The sequence below is a fragment of the Solea solea genome, chromosome 7 (genome assembly GCF_958295425.1).
Source record: "Solea solea chromosome 7, fSolSol10.1, whole genome shotgun sequence".
Taxonomy (NCBI): domain Eukaryota; kingdom Metazoa; phylum Chordata; class Actinopteri; order Pleuronectiformes; family Soleidae; genus Solea; species Solea solea.
In genome coordinates this window covers 24,542,862-24,565,445 of record NC_081140.1, presented here as the reverse complement: position 1 = coordinate 24,565,445, position 22,584 = coordinate 24,542,862, and the positions used below count along the sequence as shown (strand labels likewise).

The 22,584-nt window shown below is 43.6% G+C and overlaps 1 protein-coding gene and 12 non-coding genes across 13 annotated transcripts in view; all 13 read right to left on the bottom strand.

Annotated features, from left to right (window-relative positions):
- The window catches only part of gbe1b (glucan (1,4-alpha-), branching enzyme 1b), a 150,242-nt gene that overhangs the window by 41,032 nt on the left and 86,626 nt on the right, over positions 1-22,584 (bottom strand). The window lies entirely within an intron of this gene.
- LOC131463298 (U1 spliceosomal RNA) lies at positions 9,038-9,201 on the bottom strand. Its single transcript, XR_009241014.1, has one exon. It is a non-coding gene; the product is annotated as a U1 spliceosomal RNA (small nuclear RNA).
- LOC131463324 (U2 spliceosomal RNA) lies at positions 9,804-9,994 on the bottom strand. Its single transcript, XR_009241039.1, has one exon. It is a non-coding gene; the product is annotated as a U2 spliceosomal RNA (small nuclear RNA).
- LOC131463297 (U1 spliceosomal RNA) lies at positions 11,341-11,504 on the bottom strand. The gene has a single exon (XR_009241013.1). It is a non-coding gene; the product is annotated as a U1 spliceosomal RNA (small nuclear RNA).
- Positions 12,107-12,297, bottom strand: LOC131463323 (U2 spliceosomal RNA). Its single transcript, XR_009241038.1, has one exon. It is a non-coding gene; the product is annotated as a U2 spliceosomal RNA (small nuclear RNA).
- LOC131463295 (U1 spliceosomal RNA) lies at positions 13,654-13,817 on the bottom strand. Its single transcript, XR_009241011.1, has one exon. It is a non-coding gene; the product is annotated as a U1 spliceosomal RNA (small nuclear RNA).
- Positions 14,419-14,609, bottom strand: LOC131463321 (U2 spliceosomal RNA). Its single transcript, XR_009241036.1, has one exon. It is a non-coding gene; the product is annotated as a U2 spliceosomal RNA (small nuclear RNA).
- Positions 15,957-16,120, bottom strand: LOC131463294 (U1 spliceosomal RNA). The gene has a single exon (XR_009241010.1). It is a non-coding gene; the product is annotated as a U1 spliceosomal RNA (small nuclear RNA).
- LOC131463322 (U2 spliceosomal RNA) lies at positions 16,723-16,913 on the bottom strand. Its single transcript, XR_009241037.1, has one exon. It is a non-coding gene; the product is annotated as a U2 spliceosomal RNA (small nuclear RNA).
- LOC131463293 (U1 spliceosomal RNA) lies at positions 18,270-18,433 on the bottom strand. Its single transcript, XR_009241009.1, has one exon. It is a non-coding gene; the product is annotated as a U1 spliceosomal RNA (small nuclear RNA).
- LOC131463310 (U2 spliceosomal RNA) lies at positions 19,035-19,225 on the bottom strand. The gene has a single exon (XR_009241026.1). It is a non-coding gene; the product is annotated as a U2 spliceosomal RNA (small nuclear RNA).
- On the bottom strand, positions 20,605-20,768 carry LOC131463292 (U1 spliceosomal RNA). The gene has a single exon (XR_009241008.1). It is a non-coding gene; the product is annotated as a U1 spliceosomal RNA (small nuclear RNA).
- On the bottom strand, positions 21,371-21,561 carry LOC131463308 (U2 spliceosomal RNA). Its single transcript, XR_009241024.1, has one exon. It is a non-coding gene; the product is annotated as a U2 spliceosomal RNA (small nuclear RNA).

Genomic DNA, 22,584 nt, shown 5'->3' with positions numbered 1-22,584 from the left:
TCCTCGAGGGAAAAATAAAATAAAAAAAATAAAAACAGATATGGATTTCACTGTCAGACATCAATACGTGATGTTCGATGCATAATTTAATATTTTGGTGTATCCACTTCTCTATCCCGGCTTGTCAACATCTACAGTACGTCTGAGCTCCTACATATCCCAGAATGACTTCCGACGCACTCCAGGGAAATCTGTGTTGCACTGGATTGCGAGACGGAACGTGTAGGTGGTAGGAATGAGAGCAACCACAGAAGGTTTTTCTTTTGTGGGGAGAGGGATCAATGCAGTGGCTGCTAACAAGGCTGTTGTACTTTACTATAGCACTGTTAACACATCCAGGAAAATGCAAGGTACAAATGGATTACACAGGCATCCAGGTACGTGCTGTGCATGAGCGCCGAGTGCATCGTGCTGCGTCTTTGAGTGTTGAGTATTCACACGTGGGGGGGAGAAGAAAAAAAAAGAAAAGAAAAGGAAAATGGAGCATTATTAAAGATGTAAGAATGCACGGAAATATCTGCTTGATTTGTGAACATGCTGTTCGTGAACTCGCGTTAACAGATGGGAGGCTGCTCGCACCGTTTCATATTAATTAAAAGGTACATTTGTTACCGTAAATGCAGAAATCTATACTTGTTCACTATGGAAATGAATATGCATGAGAACCAAACCGAGACAAAGTCTGCGTCGTGTGATTTGACTGACTGGTTCCTGTTCTCTGATTGAAGACGTCATTATCAGTGAAATCATCTGTTGCAGTCTTCTGGAAAACTAAATATTCAGCCTTTGAAGGCACGTCGTGTCCATGTAGAGAAAGAAATGTCCCAATTTATTATTATTTTTACATTTGGTCGATTATTAAATCAACTAATTAACTAATGAATCAACTAGTGAAATAACTTAGATGAGTTAGTGATACACATAAAGAACCATAAATGGAATAATATGAATGAAGAGATAAACCATAGGGTCCGGTTTTCTCAGAATTATACTACATTAAAATAAAAACCATCAGGGTTTGTGCAGATACATCAATAACTGTATATTTTCTGGTGTCTTTGCTCCAAATCATTAAAAATGAATCATTTCCAGGTTTGAGAATCACCGATCAACATTTTTCAAGATTTTTATGACATTTTTCTATGATTTTTATGACATTGCATGGTTTTGGACTGTGGGAGGAAACCCACGCACAGATGGGGAGAACATGCAAACTCCATGCAGAAAGACCGTTGTTCTTGCTGCAAAGGCAAACCACTACACCTTAACCTTGTGGCCCTGATGGATTAATCGATTATGCAAATAATTGTTTGTTTAGTTCCGTGTTTAACCAATAGACTGTTTTCCTAAGTGGCAACACACTGATGCCATCAATCGTCTTTTGGATTCCCGTTTTAAAGACCGACGGGCACCTTTTTGTTGTTTTTGAAAGAACAAGAAGAAGGCAGCATATTTGGATGGAAGTGAGCAGTCGTTCAAACTGGTATCACAAATGCTCCCCTGCATCAATGTCTATTTTCTATTCATACTAGGATTCATTGTCTAAAATGGAACCAGGGCATCATGCTGTACTGAAGACCCTTAAATTAGCAACTGAGACCATAATAGAAAGGTTTTTGTGAAGAAAACCATTGTGACATTATTTTTATGCTCCCTCCTTCACCTCAAAAACAGGCTATTTTTTCCTTTGAGCAGAAGAAAACACTTCTGAATCTTTTCAAAGGGGCTTCTTCCTGTTTTCAGTCTGATGGACATTTATTTATATGTAACGGTGATGCACTACTATTTTAAATAACGACTTGTTACAACCGAGGTCTGCAGAGCAGATGGACTCCAGCAGCAGCAGCAGCAGCAGAAAACCACACTTTATTCTTAACACATAATCTCTAATGAACTGTCTGGTGAGTGTTAAAATAATGTTCCACAACCATGGAAACACTATCTGCTCATCTACTGGAGCCACACTTGTACCCAGCCACAGTGATATGACAGGTAAGTCTTAAAGTGAATTGTTCCTCCCCTAATGATGGCAACAATCGCCTTCTATCGCACCGTCGTATAAAAATAAATCATTTCTATCTGCAGTCTCTCGCCATCTGTCACTATTTCCAAATGCCAAATAAAATCACATTGCCAGTCTGACCTGCTGCTCATGACCAACTGTTCCTCTTTGTGTAAGTTTTTTTTTTTTTTCCTGTTTTATGATCACCGGGGAAAAGAAGTGAAGACTTCAAGCGCAACTAAGCACGGTGTCACATGCTGTCGGTCAGTGAAATAAATTTTGTTTTGATTTACCCCCCCCTATGGGCCCGGGAGGCAGTGATGATGCAGAGCAGGTCAGTGAAAAGTGTCCAATGAGTGAGTCACATGTCACTGCAAGAGACTCCGAGTCTGCGATGACTGCTTTGTTTGTAAGAAAGTCACAGTGGAAACAAAAAGGAAATAGATTTCTTTCTTTTTTTTTTTCCACGAGGATTCACAGAAAGAGAGAGAGAAGTACAGACAGGTATAATAATCTTATATCCATCTTATATCCTTTTTATTCAGCACAACCTATAGGCATAATTATCACCAACTATATAAACACATGTGAGCAAAAAGTACTCAAAATGTTTCAAATCGGACTGAATTTGTGAAATGTGGAAAAAGCGTTGCAGTTCAAAGTTCACTTGGCTCGTTTTTATGAACAAAAATAAAATAAAAACGGTCAAATTTTGTGACTTCTGCACAATTATTACTACTTTATATCGCTACTAAAAATACTAAAATCATAACTTTGACTCAACAACACAACAATGAATATTTAAAATCGCATGAGCACTTAGGGTTATTTGGACATTGAGACAAAGGCTCAACTCAATTTTATTTTAAATAGGTTTTATACTGTCCAAATTTCAAATTGAACAAATTGATAGTTTTTTCTAAATAAAACATTTTTCTTCATTCTAAATTGTTAATACACTATTTTAAAATGCAATAAATTGTAAATAACTGTCAGATATTGTATATATATATATATATACATAGTTATTCTGAAAAAGGCCCTTTTAGGTTAAAATAAGTCTAGAAGTCCAGACAGACATTTTGAGGTTTAGGTGTTAAAGGGTTAATGAGAAACACAGGACTGAGCCACACTTCATTAACAGTAAAAGGTGCACCAGCTCCTGCTTTTGTCCGTGTATTAACTCAGTTTCCCTGCGTCATTATTTCATAAAGTCTGGCTGATCGATTCCCTGCAAAGGCTGATTCAGGAAGTCATGGGAGTCTCTGACTCATCGTTTCATTTTCAGCTTTAAAAGAAACACATTGGTCACACCTCCATTAGGTAATAATTTCCCTCTCCTCTCAGATAACACGGCAATGTTCCTCCCATATGCCCGAATTAATCACCATGATAATCACCTTCCTCTGCTCCCGTCGCAGCTCAAACCAACCAGACATCACAGGCTGCACGGGAACTATGATGAAACCTCACCTCAACACACACACACACACACACACTAAATAAAAATCATCATTTGTGTCCAATAGTATTTCACTGACACTTTTAAATACTGCAAAGGTTTGTATGAAATGTTATACATGTTATGATTGTCACTTTCTTTTAACATCCTAATGCAATGAATTAGTCAGGAAATGAATAAATAATCACATTATGAAACGTGATAAACTATTTTTTCTATGTTCATCACATGCTCAAAGTTGTATTTATATGCAATTTGCAACCGTTTTTAAGTCCACATTAACAATGTAAAGCAACTTTGACTTATTTATTACTTATTATTGGGCGCTTAGTTGCCATCTCTGTGCCATACATATGTTTCACATTTGTTTTAACTATGTTTTTAATGTTTTCCATGTTTTACGTAAGTCTTTACCGTGTTAAAAAATTAAAATGGGGTAAAATAAAGGTTAAATAAATAAAATAAAATAAACTTTGTAAGCATATCCCATCAAAATCTGATCTTTCTGACCGACATTATAAATTGCAGGTGATCAGATCCAATCGGCAAATCCCTTCTGATGCCAAGACGCAGACGCTTTGCGACGGATACGCAGTGGAATCCCAGGGGAAGACACTTTGAAATCATATCTGAGCGACATTCAGATTGAAACGGATCTGTAAAAAATCTGAATCGCATTCAAAACCGCCTCCGTATGTGGTTTGAATCAGTTTAGGAAAAATCCGTCTAAACAAGACCTTAGTACCACTTTAACGACAGACCTCACGGTCAGAAAAACACCTCTTTTTTGTGGAGTTCTGGCTCCTGATTATGATAAAGTGTTAAGGGACACTGTAAAAAGTTTCTCCTCGATTTAAAGTCACAGCTCTGACACTCTGAGAGACACTCTAGTCCGTGAGCGAAACACTCCAGATTAGTGATCGCTGTCAGAACAGAGAACTATTTCAGTTAAGTATTTCCAATAAAACGGAAGATTCCTAACAGCGGCTTTAAATTCAGAGCCAGTCCAGTGATGATATGATTAACTGTGTTTACACAAGGTTACCGCGGGCCACGCTTTCAGCTGGCACGTCCCATTAGTCCTCTACACAGGCCGGCATCAGATAAGAGCCGGACAGTGACACAGTCCCCTCAGTAATTAGCAGCACAAGACGGAGCCAAGGATCAATGTGTTTTCCAATGAAGGGATTCTGACAAAGGAAGATCAATAATGTGAATCAGAGGAGGTGGGAAGGGAGGGCTTTTAGATGCAGCACAACAACAACAACAACAACAAAAAAGTAAGACCAAAGAGGTGATGCAATGTTCATTTCCACTTTCGAGCCTCGTTTCTTTATCTGTACACATGTACTCTCAAAGCAAAGGTGGGTTTTGTGCAACCGAAACCTGCAGTTAACTTTCAGAGAGATCATCTGTGTATAAAAATGTAAGAGGAGGAAGTGCTGCTCCTCCATTCATCATCCAGGGCCTCGGCATAATGGCTGCCTGTTGCACACCCGACACTCGGTGAATACAGAGTGCAGGAGCGAGAGAGAGAGAGAAGTTTTTAGCTCAGTAATTTAAGCTGTAAATCTGCAAGGTTATCTCAAACCTCTGCGAGCCCTGAAAGTCAGGAAGTGCGAGCGTGCGGTTCCATTCTGCCCCCGCCGATGTAATGATAAAACCCACCAAGGCGTTTCATTACCGCCACGCTACTTGGGCGCTTTAATGTCATCGACACTCCGGCATCCTTAGCGGTATCCGTTGCTCAGCATCTCAAATTAATAACTCGCTCTCTCGTCTCAGTTTTGTGTGCAGTTTGGAAGTGGTCACGAGTAAATAAATGTTGTTGTTTTTTTTTCAAATGGATTTGCTTGCTGGAATAATTTGCCGTTGCTCAGCACGGGCGAAATGACTCTTCTGTCACCGAGGCACTGACACGGCATGTCATCTCAGATTAACTTGATTTTATTCTCTTTTTTTCCCCCCTTGGATTTCCTTTCCACCCCCCCCACCCGATGACCTCAGCAGTGTGTCATTCGAGAATTTTAAAACTTTATTTATAACACTGTATGATTCAAATTCCTGCTCATTAAAAGTTTTGTCTGAATTTTTCTGAATAATTCAAATACAAGGAGATTTTTGATTGTTAGACGGTAACAAAAAACTCCCCCCCCCCCTTTCCTCTAAATCTACGACATGACGCTTACTAAACCGATAAACCAGCTGATACATAAAAGATTTACTCACTACTGTCTGTTTCACTAAGGATCATGAATTGAACTGCATAACCATTTGTGATAAAATGCCGTCTAGGTTTCTCATAAAGTCGGTGCGGAGAAAAACAGAATAACTGAGGATACGAAGGACAGTCGCATACGGTGTGTGATAGACTATCCATTAGTTCCTGCAGTAAAACTGATGATAAATGGCTTCCAGTCCGGACCGAGGCAAAAGAGGAATTATCTCTGATCTGGATTTAAAAAAAAAAGCAGAAGCAAGAAGTAAGAAGTAGAAGAAGAAGAAGAAGCAGACATTAAGGGACTGTGTGAAAAATATGGTGAAATTAAGGGAGTCACAAACACAAACTCAGTGTACTGCTACCTTTACTTTTAGAAGGCAAAAGTACTGATAATTACACAAATATCTAAGCAGTCAATCACACGGCGGCAGCTGAGTACTTTAGGCCACGTCCAGATGTGAAAAAGTTCCCCGCAAAGATGGCAAAATGCTGTGGTACATATGCCAGGACTGTAAGTGGCGCTGTAACGTTACACTAAAGAAATGGAAGAAGAAGACGTTGTAAACATTAGATATAATAACAGAAACGGAGACAGAGAATAAATCGAGCCAGAGGACAGAAAGGAAAATAATGTCCTTTGTTTGTTTGGGTTTCAGGTTTGTGTCGTTTCTGTGTGAACATTTAGCGACTTTACAGACCCCTGGTTACAAATCTAGCGACTTTCTGTCATAAAAACAGCCTAAAAACAATAATAAAATAAAAATAGTTTTGCTTTTCTCCTCTCTTTATGATACGAGTCAGCCCTTTTTTCAGCGCCGTGTGTGAAATCTCTAAAGACAGGACGTGTTTCAGTGATAGCTAGCGACTTTTCCGGCTGACTTTTGTTACTTTTCAAACAATCTCCAAACACAAGACAATGAATGACAGAGCATAAGAGAGCTTGGGAATATGACGTCATCGTTTTCCTAAAGGATCGTATTCGCCGTCTACACAGAAACGCGAAGCCAGCGTTTATTTTTTACTTTACGTTTAATTTATTATTTACCTCTGCTTCCATTCATTTTGAAAACAGAAATATATTAATGAATACAAAGTTTCTAGTCATAAATCTCCTGTTTCTTGCTTACTAAGAGAACAGATTCTGCTCAGCATAAACCGGTCTGGACTTGGGTAAATAAAAGCGTTGGTGAATTAAATTTGTATAATGAGTTTCTTGCCCTTTTCACACTTGTTTATTACTGCCTTATTTGGGCCCGATTGAAGCGTGCTGATCTGCCCGAGGACGGACTCTTGTTGATGAGCTGCCAATTAAGACTTAAAAACTGAAACACCACATCTAGAGAAACACAATTAGTTTTTAAGTATGTGACTTAAAAGTGATGTGTGTTATTAAAAAAGAAATACAGTCATTGATTAAAAGCTGCAAAGCGTCACTATTTTAATATTGATCAATGGCAAAGTAGGAGGAGACAGAAGTCCTGTGCTGTGTTAAATGAGACGGTTGCACACGCTTCCCTTCTTCTTTTTCCTATTAAATCCATCAGGCTGTACACCGAAAGGCTAATTGGGATAACCTAGAATGAGACCATCAGACTGGACTACGGGAGTGTTTGTGTATACAGCTGCAGCGCAGGGGTGGGCGGGGCCAAGAAGCATTTTACCACAAGCATTCACTTAATCCACTTCTTTGTGTTTTCAGTCACACTCCAGGCACTTTTAAGCATTAGTGCACAAGAGAGCAAAATGTTCTATCTTTTTAAACAAAAGATGAAATTCTTTTTTCCCCCTCTTTTTTCCTATAATCAGCTCCTCATGCCTAATGCCGCGCTGATTGAATGAGCAAAATGTGAAACAGGAGTCCACGGGAGACAAAGCAAAGTGTGCCTTTTAGCTCGACTTCATTCTGAAAAAAAAATCACATATAATCACTACGCGATTCTACAACTACCCACATGGGGTCAGGACTCCCGACATCCTGTTCATTATGAGCGGCCTGTTACAAACGCCCATCAGGAACAACTGCCTTGATTGCAAGCCAACCTCCAGCAGCCACACCTACTGTCTGGCAGAGTAGAATAGTCGTAATAAGCGTGAAATTATTACTACGATTCCATTATGTGAGACAGAGAGAGGTTTTTTTGGACTTGGAGCTAAATCAGATCATCCAGGTGGAGCTAGGCTGTGTTTACATTTAACCAGGCAGCAGCACACACAGCACACGCAGGAAAACACATTCCCTTCCACCAAGATCACTCATTAATTATCACTTGATTATCCACAGCAGCAGGCCTCGACAAAAATAGTGTCATAGCTCAGATGGAGTGTCCCGACAGTGAGTGAGAACTGGATCCATCTCATCTACGGCAGCCTTTGTCCTGGATTTCAATACCAGCCACGGAGAGTGAGTATTCATGTTCGTTTCAAAAGGCTCCTTTATTTTTTATAACACTCGCCGTGTGCGTCAAACTCAATGGTGGCAAATGATTCATTAAAGAAATATGACAAATCCAATCAAAAAAAAGAGAGAAGAAAATCCAGCCAACCTCGCTGTGCCGCTCTGTTTTAAACCTTTATGAATTAGAACGTGATTATGAGTATTGCAAAATTTGTTTTTTTTCCATGTGTGAAAATAATTTACACTTTAACACGTGTGGTAACACCCCGAAAGAGAAGTGCAAATGAGTCCTTTCTCACACACACACACACATACAGCTGGACATTATTAATCATAAACCTCTACACTTTTTAGGACATTTTCACCGTTTCAACGTCTCCCGCCGATTCCACGTCTGAACTGTCCTCGTCAGTATTTTGGGATAGGATAGAGGCTTTTTTTTTGTATGTTGGCACATGAAGAGACTTTCAGTTTCACTGCCATCAAAGGGCGGAGCCAAGCGGCGACCAGACACATATGATACCATATATGAAACCTTGTGCTCAACAATCCCTCTCCTGTCGCTTCATCTTCAGCTCTTCTCTCCTACAGTATCTGACTGACTTGCAGGCAAACTGCGAATAATTCCCGGCTTTCGTGTCAGAGGTCAGCGCACACCAGGCGTAAACAAACGCCCCAAATTATTAGTTTTGAAGTAAAGTTTACAACTGCTAAAAGTTCCCCTGACAGCAGAATCAACATGTTGGTGCTTTAATTAAATATAAAAAGTTTTAGGCAGGTATAAAGAAATAGATACCGTACAGCTCAAATTGAGGACAGATCACAAGCGGCTTGTTAGACAGACAGGCGGCGAGAGTACTCAGTGTTCCCAACTGATGACCTTGCTGCGTCCAACAGCGACAATGACACGGATCCATCCGAACCTACTGCAGACATATTCTTTGTTGTACAACTTTTCAGGGGAGAGCGCGAACGCAGTCCCCCACTATCAGAAATTATGCAGTCGAGATTCCCACATTTGGGGAATTCGCAGGGGTCAGCACAACCGGAGTGCAATGGCCGAGCCTCGCCCTGGGTGAACCACCTTCTTGATCATGGTATCTCCCCTGCCAGGTAAGTATGAGTTGTACACATCACGGACAGGCCACTCTTTCACAGACAAACCACAATCACTAGTGGTGCTAACAGAGCTAACAGAACCGTAGCTCCTGGAGGTGCTGTGTGACTCTGCATGAATTCAGGACTGAATAAAGGTGTCATACACAAAGGCTTAAATAAAAGACTATTTAATAAAAAGAAAAAGATTTTTTCATTGCCCGCCGTTGCAGTGCATGATTTCCCATCATGCACTGCAACATTTCCACATCAAAGCCTGACCTACGATCATCCATTGCGCCTATTTAACCTTCGAAAAACAAACAGTCCAATTGTAAAACTACAAGTTCAAGTGATGAAATGTTGGAAGTAGATTCTGGCAAATGTCATTTCATCAACAGCTGAAATGTAAGGGAGGCAAAGGGCAACAGGGTTTTGATCCCTCTCCAATAGGGAAGCAACTCCTGTTTCTTTGGTTGGTGCGAGAGAGTGACAATCTAACCACTGCCACGCTGTCCGGGGTTCGACAACTACTTTTTCTCCAAACTGCACGGCTCAGGTACTGCCAACACCACATAACCAAACCCCAACCTGAGACTGTAATCATTGCTTAGACTTGGACAAATGAGGGGAGTGCACCATTCCTTGAGGTGCTGCAATACCAGGTTGATGCGTGGAGTGGACGGAGCAAGCCCCTGTTCCATCTCCCAGTTCCAAAAATCAATTTAATATATGGTCCCCGGGTAGGGGACGTAGCAGATATTAAACTGATAAGAACAGATACTACACTTGATCTTAGCCAAAAGGCCGAGAAGCGATGCCTGGCCACTAGCGTAGGAAACATAGTGATTCTCTGCACAGTCCTTCTCCCGCAGGGGTCTAAAGGTTCAACCCACACCAAGGACAGAATGCCAAACGTGACTACACTAAGACGAACGACGGCAGAAGAAAATATCAGAATCGCTGCAAATAAGACTATTTTAATACCCTTATTGGCATTTGAGTCCTTCAAAAAAGTCACATTTCCCATCATGCACTGCGCCATCTCCACATCAACGCCTGACCTACACTCATCAATCACGCCTCTATTTAACCTTCGAAAAACAAACAGTCGAATTGTAAAACTTTGAGATCAAGTGATGAAAAGCTGAAGTAGACTCCGGCAAATGTCGTTTGATCAACGACTGAGATGTAAGAGAAGCAAAATGCAAAGGGCTTATTATCCCTCTCAAGGAACGAAGCCCCTCCTGGTTCTTTGTTAGCTGCGAGAGGGTGACAATCTCAACACGGCCACCTACTGGTCTGGGGGTATGAACAACACTGTTTCTCCCAACTGCACAGCTCCGATGCTACCGACACTATCATGTTAGCTTTTCTATAATACTATCAATAATAGTCGGGATTGGTGAGACTTCATTTAAACTTTACTCGAGTCCCAAGACTTTAATCTATCCAGCTTTCACTCAGCGTTTTGATGTGTTTCTCGACCATTTTGAGAAGGGTGTAGCTGCAGACTTGCAGGCAACCGGTTAAGGCCCGTAGAATTAGGCCCCTCAGCGAATTCCTTTTTTCGTTTGTTTTTTGTTTCATTATTTCACTTATGTCAACGAACGGGGGACAATCACAGGGCAGGTACTCAGTGAGTTAAGTTTAAAACAAAGGGGCTTAATTTTGCGGGCCTAAACCTACTGCCTGTGGGCCTGCAGTTCCATACTGTCGACAATTTCATATACTGTATGTATATTCATTTTAGCTTTTCTCACACACAGCTTTTCCCCAACGAAGGATTCCTGCAAGGCCTGAGGCTGCAGTTTAAGGAACCAGTACCAACTTCTCCAGTTAGGTAAGTGACAGAAATGAGCCCCTAAGCTGGTTTTCTAGGCGCAGTTTCAGGGCCCCAGTTTTAAGGGTTTATTTCGCAAAAGCACACCGCACCCCACCCCAACCCAACCCAACCCAACCCAACCCACCCCCAACCCCAACCACAACCACGTTTCTCCACACAGCACAGCTCAAATTGAGGACAGATCACAAGCGGCTTGTTAGACCGACGGGCGGCGAGAGTACTCAGTGTTCCCAACTGATGACCTTGCTGCGTCCAACAGCGACAATGACACGGATGCATCCGAACCTACTGCAGACATATTCTTTGTTGTACAACTTTTCAGGGGAGAGCGCGAACGCAGTCCCCCACTATCAGAAATTATGCAGTCGAGATTCCCACATTTGGGGAATTCGCAGGGGTCAGCACAACCGGAGTGCAATGGCCGAGCCTCGCCCTGGGTGAACCACCTTCTTGATCATGGTATCTCCCCTGCCAGGTAAGTATGAGTTGTACACATCACGGACAGGCCACTCTTTCACAGACAAACCACAATCACTAGTGGTGCTAACAGAGCTAACAGAACCGTAGCTCCTGGAGGTGCTGTGTGACTCTGCATGAATTCAGGACTGAATAAATGTGTCATACACAAAGGCTTAAATAAAAGACTATTTAATAAAAAGAAAAAGATTTTTTCATTGCCCGCCGTTGCAGTGCATGATTTCCCATCATGCACTGCAACATTTCCACATCAAAGCCTGACCTACGATCATCCATTGCGCCTATTTAACCTTCGAAAAACAAACAGTCGAATTGTAAAACTACAAGTTCAAGTGATGAAATGTTGGAAGTAGATTCTGGCAAATGTCATTTCATCAACAGCTGAAATGTAAGGGAGGCAAAGGGCAACAGGGTTTTGATCCCTCTCCAATAGGGAAGCAACTCCTGTTTCTTTGGTTGGTGCGAGAGAGTGACAATCTAACCACTGCCACGCTGTCCGGGGTTCGACAACTACTTTTTCTCCAAACTGCACGGCTCAGGTACTGCCAACACCACATAACCAAACCCCAACCTGAGACTGTAATCATTGCTTAGACTTGGACAAATGAGGGGAGTGCACCATTCCTTGAGGTGCTGCAATACCAGGTTGATGCGTGGAGTGGACGGAGCAAGCCCCTGTTCCATCTCCCAGTTCCAAAAATCAATTTAATATATGGTCCCCGGGTAAGGGACGTATCAGATATTAAACTGATAAGAACAGATACTACACTTGATCTTAGCCAAAAGGCCGAGAAGCGATGCCTGGCCACTAGCGTAGGAAACATAGTGATTCTCTGCACAGTCCTTCTCCCGCAGGGGTCTAAAGGTTCAACCCACACCAAGGACAGAATGCCAAACGTGACTACACTAAGACGAACGACGGCAGAAGAAAATATCAGAATCGCTGCAAATAAGACTATTTTAATACCCTTATTGGCATTTGAGTCCTTCAAAAAAGTCACATTTCCCATCATGCACTGCGCCATCTCCACATCAACGCCTGACCTACACTCATCAATCACGCCTCTATTTAACCTTCGAAAAACAAACAGTCGAATTGTAAAACTTTGAGATCAAGTGATGAAAAGCTGAAGTAGACTCCGGCAAATGTCGTTTGATCAACGACTGAGATGTAAGAGAAGCAAAATGCAAAGGGCTTATTATCCCTCTCAAGGAACGAAGCCCCTCCTGGTTCTTTGTTAGCTGCGAGAGGGTGACAATCTCAACACGGCCACCTACTGGTCTGGGGGTATGAACAACACTGTTTCTCCCAACTGCACAGCTCCGATGCTACCGACACTATCATGTTAGCTTTTCTATAATACTATCAATAATAGTCGGGATTGGTGAGACTTCATTTAAACTTTACTCGAGTCCCAAGACTTTAATCTATCCAGCTTTCACTCAGCGTTTTGATGTGTTTCTCGACCATTTTGAGAAGGGTGTAGCTGCAGACTTGCAGGCAACCGGTTAAGGCCCGTAGAATTAGGCCCCTCAGCGAATTCCTTTTTTCGTTTGTTTTTTGTTTCATTATTTCACTTATGTCAACGAACGGGGGACAATCACAGGGCAGGTACTCAGTGAGTTAAGTTTAAAACAAAGGGGCTTAATTTTGCGGGCCTAAACCTACTGCCTGTGGGCCTGCAGTTCCATACTGTCGACAATTTCATATACTGTATGTATATTCATTTTAGCTTTTCTCACACACAGCTTTTCCCCAACGAAGGATTCCTGCAAGGCCTGAGGCTGCAGTTTAAGGAACCAGTACCAACTTCTCCAGTTAGGTAAGTGACAGAAATGAGCCCCTAAGCTGGTTTTCCAGGCGCAGTTTCAGGGCCCCAGTTTTAAGGGTTTATTTCGCAAAAGCACACCGCACCCCACCCCAACCCAACCCAACCCAACCCAACCCAACCCACCCCACCCCCAACCCCAACCACAACCACGTTTCTCCACACAGCACAGCTCAAATTGAGGACAGATCACAAGCGGCTTGTTAGACCGACGGGCGGCGAGAGTACTCAGTGTTCCCAACTGATGACCTTGCTGCGTCCAACAGCGACAATGACACGGATGCATCCGAACCTACTGCAGACATATTCTTTGTTGTACAACTTTTCAGGGGAGAGCGCGAACGCAGTCCCCCACTATCAGAAATTATGCAGTCGAGATTCCCACATTTGGGGAATTCGCAGGGGTCAGCACAACCGGAGTGCAATGGCCGAGCCTCGCCCTGGGTGAACCACCTTCTTGATCATGGTATCTCCCCTGCCAGGTAAGTATGAGTTGTACACATCACGGACAGGCCACTCTTTCACAGACAAACCACAATCACTAGTGGTGCTAACAGAGCTAACAGAACCGTAGCTCCTGGAGGTGCTGTGTGACTCTGCATGAATTCAGGACTGAATAAAGGTGTCATACACAAAGGCTTAAATAAAAGACTATTTAATAAAAAGAAAAAGATTTTTTCATTGCCCGCCGTTGCAGTTCATGATTTCCCATCATGCACTGCAACATTTCCACATCAAAGCCTGACCTACGATCATCCATTGCGCCTATTTAACCTTCGAAAAACAAACAGTCCAATTGTAAAACTACAAGTTCAAGTGATGAAATGTTGGAAGTAGATTCTGGCAAATGTCATTTCATCAATAGCTGAAATGTAAGGGAGGCAAAGGGCAACAAGGTTTTGATCCCTCTCCAAAAGGGAAGCAATTCCTGTTTCTTTGGTTGGTGCAAGAGAGTGACAATCTAACCACTGCCACGCTGTCTGGGGTTCGGACACTACTTTTTCTCCAAACTGCACGGCTCAGGTACTGCCAACACCACATAACCAGACCCCAACCTGAGACTGTAATCATTGCTTAGACTTGGACAAATGAGGGGGTGCACCATTCCTGGAGGTGCTGCAATACCAGGTCGATGCGTGGAGTGGACGGAGCAAGCCCCTGTTCCATCTCCCAGTTCCAAAAATCAATTTAATATATGGTCCCCGGGTAGGGGACGTATCAGATATTAAACTGATAAGAACAGATACTACACTTGATTTTAGCCAAAAGGCCGAGAAGCGATGCCTGACTACTAGCGTAGGAAACATAGTGATTCTCTGCACAGTCCTTCTCCCGCAGGGGTCTAAAGGTTCAACCCACACCAAGGACAGAATGCCAAACGTGACTACACTAAGACGAACGACGGCAGAAGAAAATATCAGAATCGCTGCAAATAAGACTATTTTAATACCCTTATTGGCATTTGAGTCCTTCAAAAAAGTCACATTTCCCATCATGCACTGCGCCATCTCCACATCAACGCCTGACCTACACTCATCAATCACGCCTCTATTTAACCTTTCGAAAAACAAACAGTCGAATTGTAAAACTTTGAGATCAAGTGATGAAAAGCTGAAGTAGACTCCGGCAAATGTCGTTTGATCAACGACTGAGATGTAAGAGAAGCAAAATGCAAAGGGCTTATTATCCCTCTCAAGGAACGAAGCCCCTCCTGGTTCTTTGTTAGCTGCGAGAGGGTGACAATCTCAACACGGCCACCTACTGGTCTGGGGGTATGAACAACACTGTTTCTCCCAACTGCACAGCTCCGATGCTACCGACACTATCATGTTAGCTTTTCTATAATACTATCAATAATAGTCGGGATTGGTGAGACTTCATTTAAACTTTACTCGAGTCCCAAGACTTTAATCTATCCAGCTTTCACTCAGCGTTTTGATGTGTTTCTCGACCATTTTGAGAAGGGTGTAGCTGCAGACTTGCAGGCAACCGGTTAAGGCCCGTAGAATTAGGCCCCTCAGCGAATTCCTTTTTTCGTTTGTTTTTTGTTTCATTATTTCACTTATGTCAACGAACGGGGGACAATCACAGGGCAGGTACTCAGTGAGTTAAGTTTAAAACAAAGGGGCTTAATTTTGCGGGCCTAAACCTACTGCCTGTGGGCCTGCAGTTCCATACTGTCGACAATTTCATATACTGTATGTATATTCATTTTAGCTTTTCTCACACACAGCTTTTCCCCAACGAAGGATTCCTGCAAGGCCTGAGGCTGCAGTTTAAGGAACCAGTACCAACTTCTCCAGTTAGGTAAGTGACAGAAATGAGCCCCTAAGCTGGTTTTCCAGGCGCAGTTTCAGGGCCCCAGTTTTAAGGGTTTATTTCGCAAAAGCACACCGCACCCCACCCCAACCCAACCCAACCCAACCCAACCCACCCCCAACCCCAACCACAACCACGTTTCTCCACACAGCACAGCTCAAATTGAGGACAGATCACAAGCGGCTTGTTAGACCGACGGGCGGCGAGAGTACTCAGTGTTCCCAACTGATGACCTTGCTGCGTCCAACAGCGACAATGACACGGATGCATCCGAACCTACTGCAGACATATTCTTTGTTGTACAACTTTTCAGGGGAGAGCGCGAACGCAGTCCCCCACTATCAGAAATTATGCAGTCGAGATTCCCACATTTGGGGAATTCGCAGGGGTCAGCACAACCGGAGTGCAATGGCCGAGCCTCGCCCTGGGTGAACCACCTTCTTGATCATGGTATCTCCCCTGCCAGGTAAGTATGAGTTGTACACATCACGGACAGGCCACTCTTTCACAGACAAACCACAATCACTAGTGGTGCTAACAGAGCTAACAGAACCGTAGCTCCTGGAGGTGCTGTGTGACTCTGCATGAATTCAGGACTGAATAAATGTGTCATACACAAAGGCTTAAATAAAAGACTATTTAATAAAAAGAAAAAGATTTTTTCATTGCCCGCCGTTGCAGTGCATGATTTCCCATCATGCACTGCAACATTTCCACATCAAAGCCTGACCTACGATCATCCATTGCGCCTATTTAACCTTCGAAAAACAAACAGTCGAATTGTAAAACTACAAGTTCAAGTGATGAAATGTTGGAAGTAGATTCTGGCAAATGTCATTTCATCAACAGCTGAAATGTAAGGGAGGCAAAGGGCAACAGGGTTTTGATCCCTCTCCAATAGGGAAGCAACTCCTGTTTCTTTGGTTGGTGCGAGAGAGTGACAATCTAACCACTGCCACGCTGTCCGGGGTTCGACAACTACTTTTTCTCCAAACTGCACGGCTCAGGTACTGCCAACACCACATAACCAAACCCCAACCTGAGACTGTAATCATTGCTTAGACTTGGACAAATGAGGGGAGTGCACCATTCCTTGAGGTGCTGCAATACCAGGTTGATGCGTGGAGTGGACGGAGCAAGCCCCTGTTCCATCTCCCAGTTCCAAAAATCAATTTAATATATGGTCCCCGGGTAAGGGACGTATCAGATATTAAACTGATAAGAACAGATACTACACTTGATCTTAGCCAAAAGGCCGAGAAGCGATGCCTGGCCACTAGCGTAGGAAACATAGTGATTCTCTGCACAGTCCTTCTCCCGCAGGGGTCTAAAGGTTCAACCCACACCAAGGACAGAATGCCAAACGTGACTACACTAAGACGAACGACGGCAGAAGAAAATATCAGAATCGCTGCAAATAAGACTATTTTAATACCCTTATTGGCATTTGAGTCCTTCAAAAAAGTCACATTTCCCATCATGCACTGCGCCATCTCCACATCAACGCCTGACCTACACTCATCAATCACGCCTCTATTTAACCTTCGAAAAACAAACAGTCGAATTGTAAAACTTTGAGATCAAGTGATGAAAAGCTGAAGTAGACTCCGGCAAATGTCGTTTGATCAACGACTGAGATGTAAGAGAAGCAAAATGCAAAGGGCTTATTATCCCTCTCAAGGAACGAAGCCCCTCCTGGTTCTTTGTTAGCTGCGAGAGGGTGACAATCTCAACACGGCCACCTACTGGTCTGGGGGTATGAACAACACTGTTTCTCCCAACTGCACAGCTCCGATGCTACCGACACTATCATGTTAGCTTTTCTATAATACTATCAATAATAGTCGGGATTGGTGAGACTTCATTTAAACTTTACTCGAGTCCCAAGACTTTAATCTATCCAGCTTTCACTCAGCGTTTTGATGTGTTTCTCGACCATTTTGAGAAGGGTGTAGCTGCAGACTTGCAGGCAACCGGTTAAGGCCCGTAGAATTAGGCCCCTCAGCGAATTCCTTTTTTCGTTTGTTTTTTGTTTCATTATTTCACTTATGTCAACGAACGGGGGACAATCACAGGGCAGGTACTCAGTGAGTTAAGTTTAAAACAAAGGGGCTTAATTTTGCGGGCCTAAACCTACTGCCTGTGGGCCTGCAGTTCCATACTGTCGACAATTTCATATACTGTATGTATATTCATTTTAGCTTTTCTCACACACAGCTTTTCCCCAACGAAGGATTCCTGCAAGGCCTGAGGCTGCAGTTTAAGGAACCAGTACCAACTTCTCCAGTTAGGTAAGTGACAGAAATGAGACCCTAAGCTGGTTTTCCAGGCGCAGTTTCAGGGCCCCAGTTTTAAGGGTTTATTTCGCAAAAGCACACCGCACCCCACCCCAACCCAACCCAACCCAACCCAACCCAACCCACCCCACCCCCAACCCCAACCACAACCACGTTTCTCCACACAGCACAGCTCAAATTGAGGACAGATCACAAGCGGCTTGTTAGACCGACGGGCGGCGAGAGTACTCAGTGTTCCCAACTGATGACCTTGCTGCGTCCAACAGCGACAATGACACGGATGCATCCGAACCTACTGCAGACATATTCTTTGTTGTACAACTTTTCAGGGGAGAGCGCGAACGCAGTCCCCCACTATCAGAAATTATGCAGTCGAGATTCCCACATTTGGGGAATTCGCAGGGGTCAGCACAACCGGAGTGCAATGGCCGAGCCTCGCCCTGGGTGAACCACCTTCTTGATCATGGTATCTCCCCTGCCAGGTAAGTATGAGTTGTACACATCACGGACAGGCCACTCTTTCACAGACAAACCACAATCACTAGTGGTGCTAACAGAGCTAACAGAACCGTAGCTCCTGGAGGTGCTGTGTGACTCTGCATGAATTCAGGACTGAATAAAGGTGTCATACACAAAGGCTTAAATAAAAGACTATTTAATAAAAAGAAAAAGATTTTTTCATTGCCCGCCGTTGCAGTTCATGATTTCCCATCATGCACTGCAACATTTCCACATCAAAGCCTGACCTACGATCATCCATTGCGCCTATTTAACCTTCGAAAAACAAACAGTCGAATTGTAAAACTACAAGTTCAAGTGATGAAATGTTGGAAGTAGATTCTGGCAAATGTCATTTCATCAATAGCTGAAATGTAAGGGAGGCAAAGGGCAACAGGGTTTTGATCCCTCTCCAAAAGGGAAGCAATTCCTGTTTCTTTGGTTGGTGCAAGAGAGTGACAATCTAACCACTGCCACGCTGTCTGGGGTTCGGACACTACTTTTTCTCCAAACTGCACGGCTCAGGTACTGCCAACACCACATAACCAGACCCCAACCTGAGACTGTAATCATTGCTTAGACTTGGACAAATGAGGGGGTGCACCATTCCTGGAGGTGCTGCAATACCAGGTCGATGCGTGGAGTGGACGGAGCAAGCCCCTGTTCCATCTCCCAGTTCCAAAAATCAATTTAATATATGGTCCCCGGGTAGGGGACGTATCAGATATTAAACTGATAAGAACAGATACTACACTTGATCTTAGCCAAAAGGCCGAGAAGCGATGCCTGACTACTAGCGTAGGAAACATAGTGATTCTCTGCACAGTCCTTCTCCCGCAGGGGTCTAAAGGTTCAACCCACACCAAGGACAGAATGCCAAACGTGACTACACTAAGACGAACGACGGCAGAAGAAAATATCAGAATCGCTGCAAATAAGACTATTTTAATACCCTTATTGGCATTTGAGTCCTTCAAAAAAGTCACATTTCCCATCATGCACTGCGCCATCTCCACATCAACGCCTGACCTACACTCATCAATCACGCCTCTATTTAACCTTTCGAAAAACAAACAGTCGAATTGTAAAACTTTGAGATCAAGTGATGAAAAGCTGAAGTAGACTCCGGCAAATGTCGTTTGATCAACGACTGAGATGTAAGAGAAGCAAAATGCAAAGGGCTTATTATCCCTCACAAGGAACGAAGCCCCTCCTGGTTCTTTGTTAGCTGCGAGAGGGTGACAATCTCAACACGGCCACCTACTGGTCTGGGGGTATGAACAACACTGTTTCTCCCAACTGCACAGCTCCGATGCTACCGACACTATCATGTTAGCTTTTCTATAATACTATCAATAATAGTCGGGATTGGTGAGACTTCATTTAAACTTTACTCGAGTCCCAAGACTTTAATCTATCCAGCTTTCACTCAGCGTTTTGATGTGTTTCTCGACCATTTTGAGAAGGGTGTAGCTGCAGACTTGCAGGCAACCGGTTAAGGCCCGTAGAATTAGGCCCCTCAGCGAATTCCTTTTTTCGTTTGTTTTTTGTTTCATTATTTCACTTATGTCAACGAACGGGGGACAATCACAGGGCAGGTACTCAGTGAGTTAAGTTTAAAACAAAGGGGCTTAATTTTGCGGGCCTAAACCTACTGCCTGTGGGCCTGCAGTTCCATACTGTCGACAATTTCATATACTGTATGTATATTCATTTTAGCTTTTCTCACACACAGCTTTTCCCCAACGAAGGATTCCTGCAAGGCCTGAGGCTGCAGTTTAAGGAACCAGTACCAACTTCTCCAGTTAGGTAAGTGACAGAAATGAGCCCCTAAGCTGGTTTTCCAGGCGCAGTTTCAGGGCCCCAGTTTTAAGGGTTTATTTCGCAAAAGCACACCGCACCCCACCCCAACCCAACCCAACCCAACCCAACCCAACCCAACCCAACCCACCCCACCCCCAACCCCAACCCCAACCCCAACCACAACCACGTTTCTCCACACAGCACAGCTCAAATTGAGGACAGATCACAAGCGGCTTGTTAGACCGACGGGCGGCGAGAGTACTCAGTGTTCCCAACTGATGACCTTGCTGCGTCCAACAGCGACAATGACACGGATGCATCCGAACCTACTGCAGACATATTCTTTGTTGTACAACTTTTCAGGGGAGAGCGCGAACGCAGTCCCCCACTATCAGAAATTATGCAGTCGAGATTCCCACATTTGGGGAATTCGCAGGGGTCAGCACAACCGGAGTGCAATGGCCGAGCCTCGCCCTGGGTGAACCACCTTCTTGATCATGGTATCTCCCCTGCCAGGTAAGTATGAGTTGTACACGTCACGGACAGGCCACTCTTTCACAGACAAACCACAATCACTAGTGGTGCTAACAGAGCTAACAGAACCGTAGCTCCTGGAGGTGCTGTGTGACTCTGCATGAATTCAGGACTGAATAAAGGTGTCATACACAAAGGCTTAAATAAAAGACTATTTAATAAAAAGAAAAAGATTTTTTCATTGCCCGCCGTTGCAGTGCATGATTTCCCATCATGCACTGCAACATTTCCACATCAAAGCCTGACCTACGATCATCCATTGCGCCTATTTAACCTTCGAAAAACAAACAGTCGAATTGTAAAACTACAAGTTCAAGTGATGAAATGTTGGAAGTAGATTCTGGCAAATGTCATTTCATCAACAGCTGAAATGTAAGGGAGGCAAAGGGCAACAGGGTTTTGATCCCTCTCCAATAGGGAAGCAACTCCTGTTTCTTTGGTTGGTGCGAGAGAGTGACAATCTAACCACTGCCACGCTGTCCGGGGTTCGGACACTACTTTTTCTCCAAACTGCACGGCTCAGGTACTGCCAACACCACATAACCAAACCCCAACCTGAGACTGTAATCAATGCTTAGACTTGGACAAATGAGGGGGGTGCACCATTCCTGGAGGTGCTGCAATACCAGGTTGATGCGTGGAGTGGACGGAGCAAGCCCCTGTTCCATCTCCCAGTTCCAAAAATCAATTTAATATATGGTCCCCGGGTAGGGGACGTATCAGATATTAAACTGATAAGAACAGATACTACACTTGATCTTAGCCAAAAGGCCGAGAAGCGATGTCTGGCCACTAGCGTAGGAAACATAGTGATTCTCTGCACAGTCCTTCTCCCGCAGGGGTCTAAAGGTTCAACCCACACCAAGGACAGAATGCCAAACGTGACTACACTAAGACGAACGACGGCAGAAGAAAATATCAGAATCGCTGCAAATAAGACTATTTTAATACCCTTATTGGCATTTGAGTCCTTCAAAAAAGTCACATTTCCCATCATGCACTGCGCCATCTCCACATCAACGCCTGACCTACACTCATCAATCACGCCTCTATTTAACCTTCGAAAAACAAACAGTCGAATTGTAAAACTTTGAGATCAAGTGATGAAAAGCTGAAGTAGACTCCGGCAAATGTCGTTTGATCAACGACTGAGATGTAAGAGAAGCAAAATGCAAAGGGCTTATTATCCCTCTCAAGGAACGAAGCCCCTCCTGGTTCTTTGTTAGCTGCGAGAGGGTGACAATCTCAACACGGCCACCTACTGGTCTGGGGGTATGAACAACACTGTTTCTCCCAACTGCACAGCTCCGATGCTACCGACACTATCATGTTAGCTTTTCTATAATACTATCAATAATAGTCGGGATTGGTGAGACTTCATTTAAACTTTACTCGAGTCCCAAGACTTTAATCTATCCAGCTTTCACTCAGCGTTTTGATGTGTTTCTCGACCATTTTGAGAAGGGTGTAGCTGCAGACTTGCAGGCAACCGGTTAAGGCCCGTAGAATTAGGCCCCTCAGCGAATTCCTTTTTTCGTTTGTTTTTTGTTTCATTATTTCACTTATGTCAACGAACGGGGGACAATCACAGGGCAGGTACTCAGTGAGTTAAGTTTAAAACAAAGGGGCTTAATTTTGCGGGCCTAAACCTACTGCCTGTGGGCCTGCAGTTCCATACTGTCGACAATTTCATATACTGTATGTATATTCATTTTAGCTTTTCTCACACACAGCTTTTCCCCAACGAAGGATTCCTGCAAGGCCTGAGGCTGCAGTTTAAGGAACCAGTACCAACTTCTCCAGTTA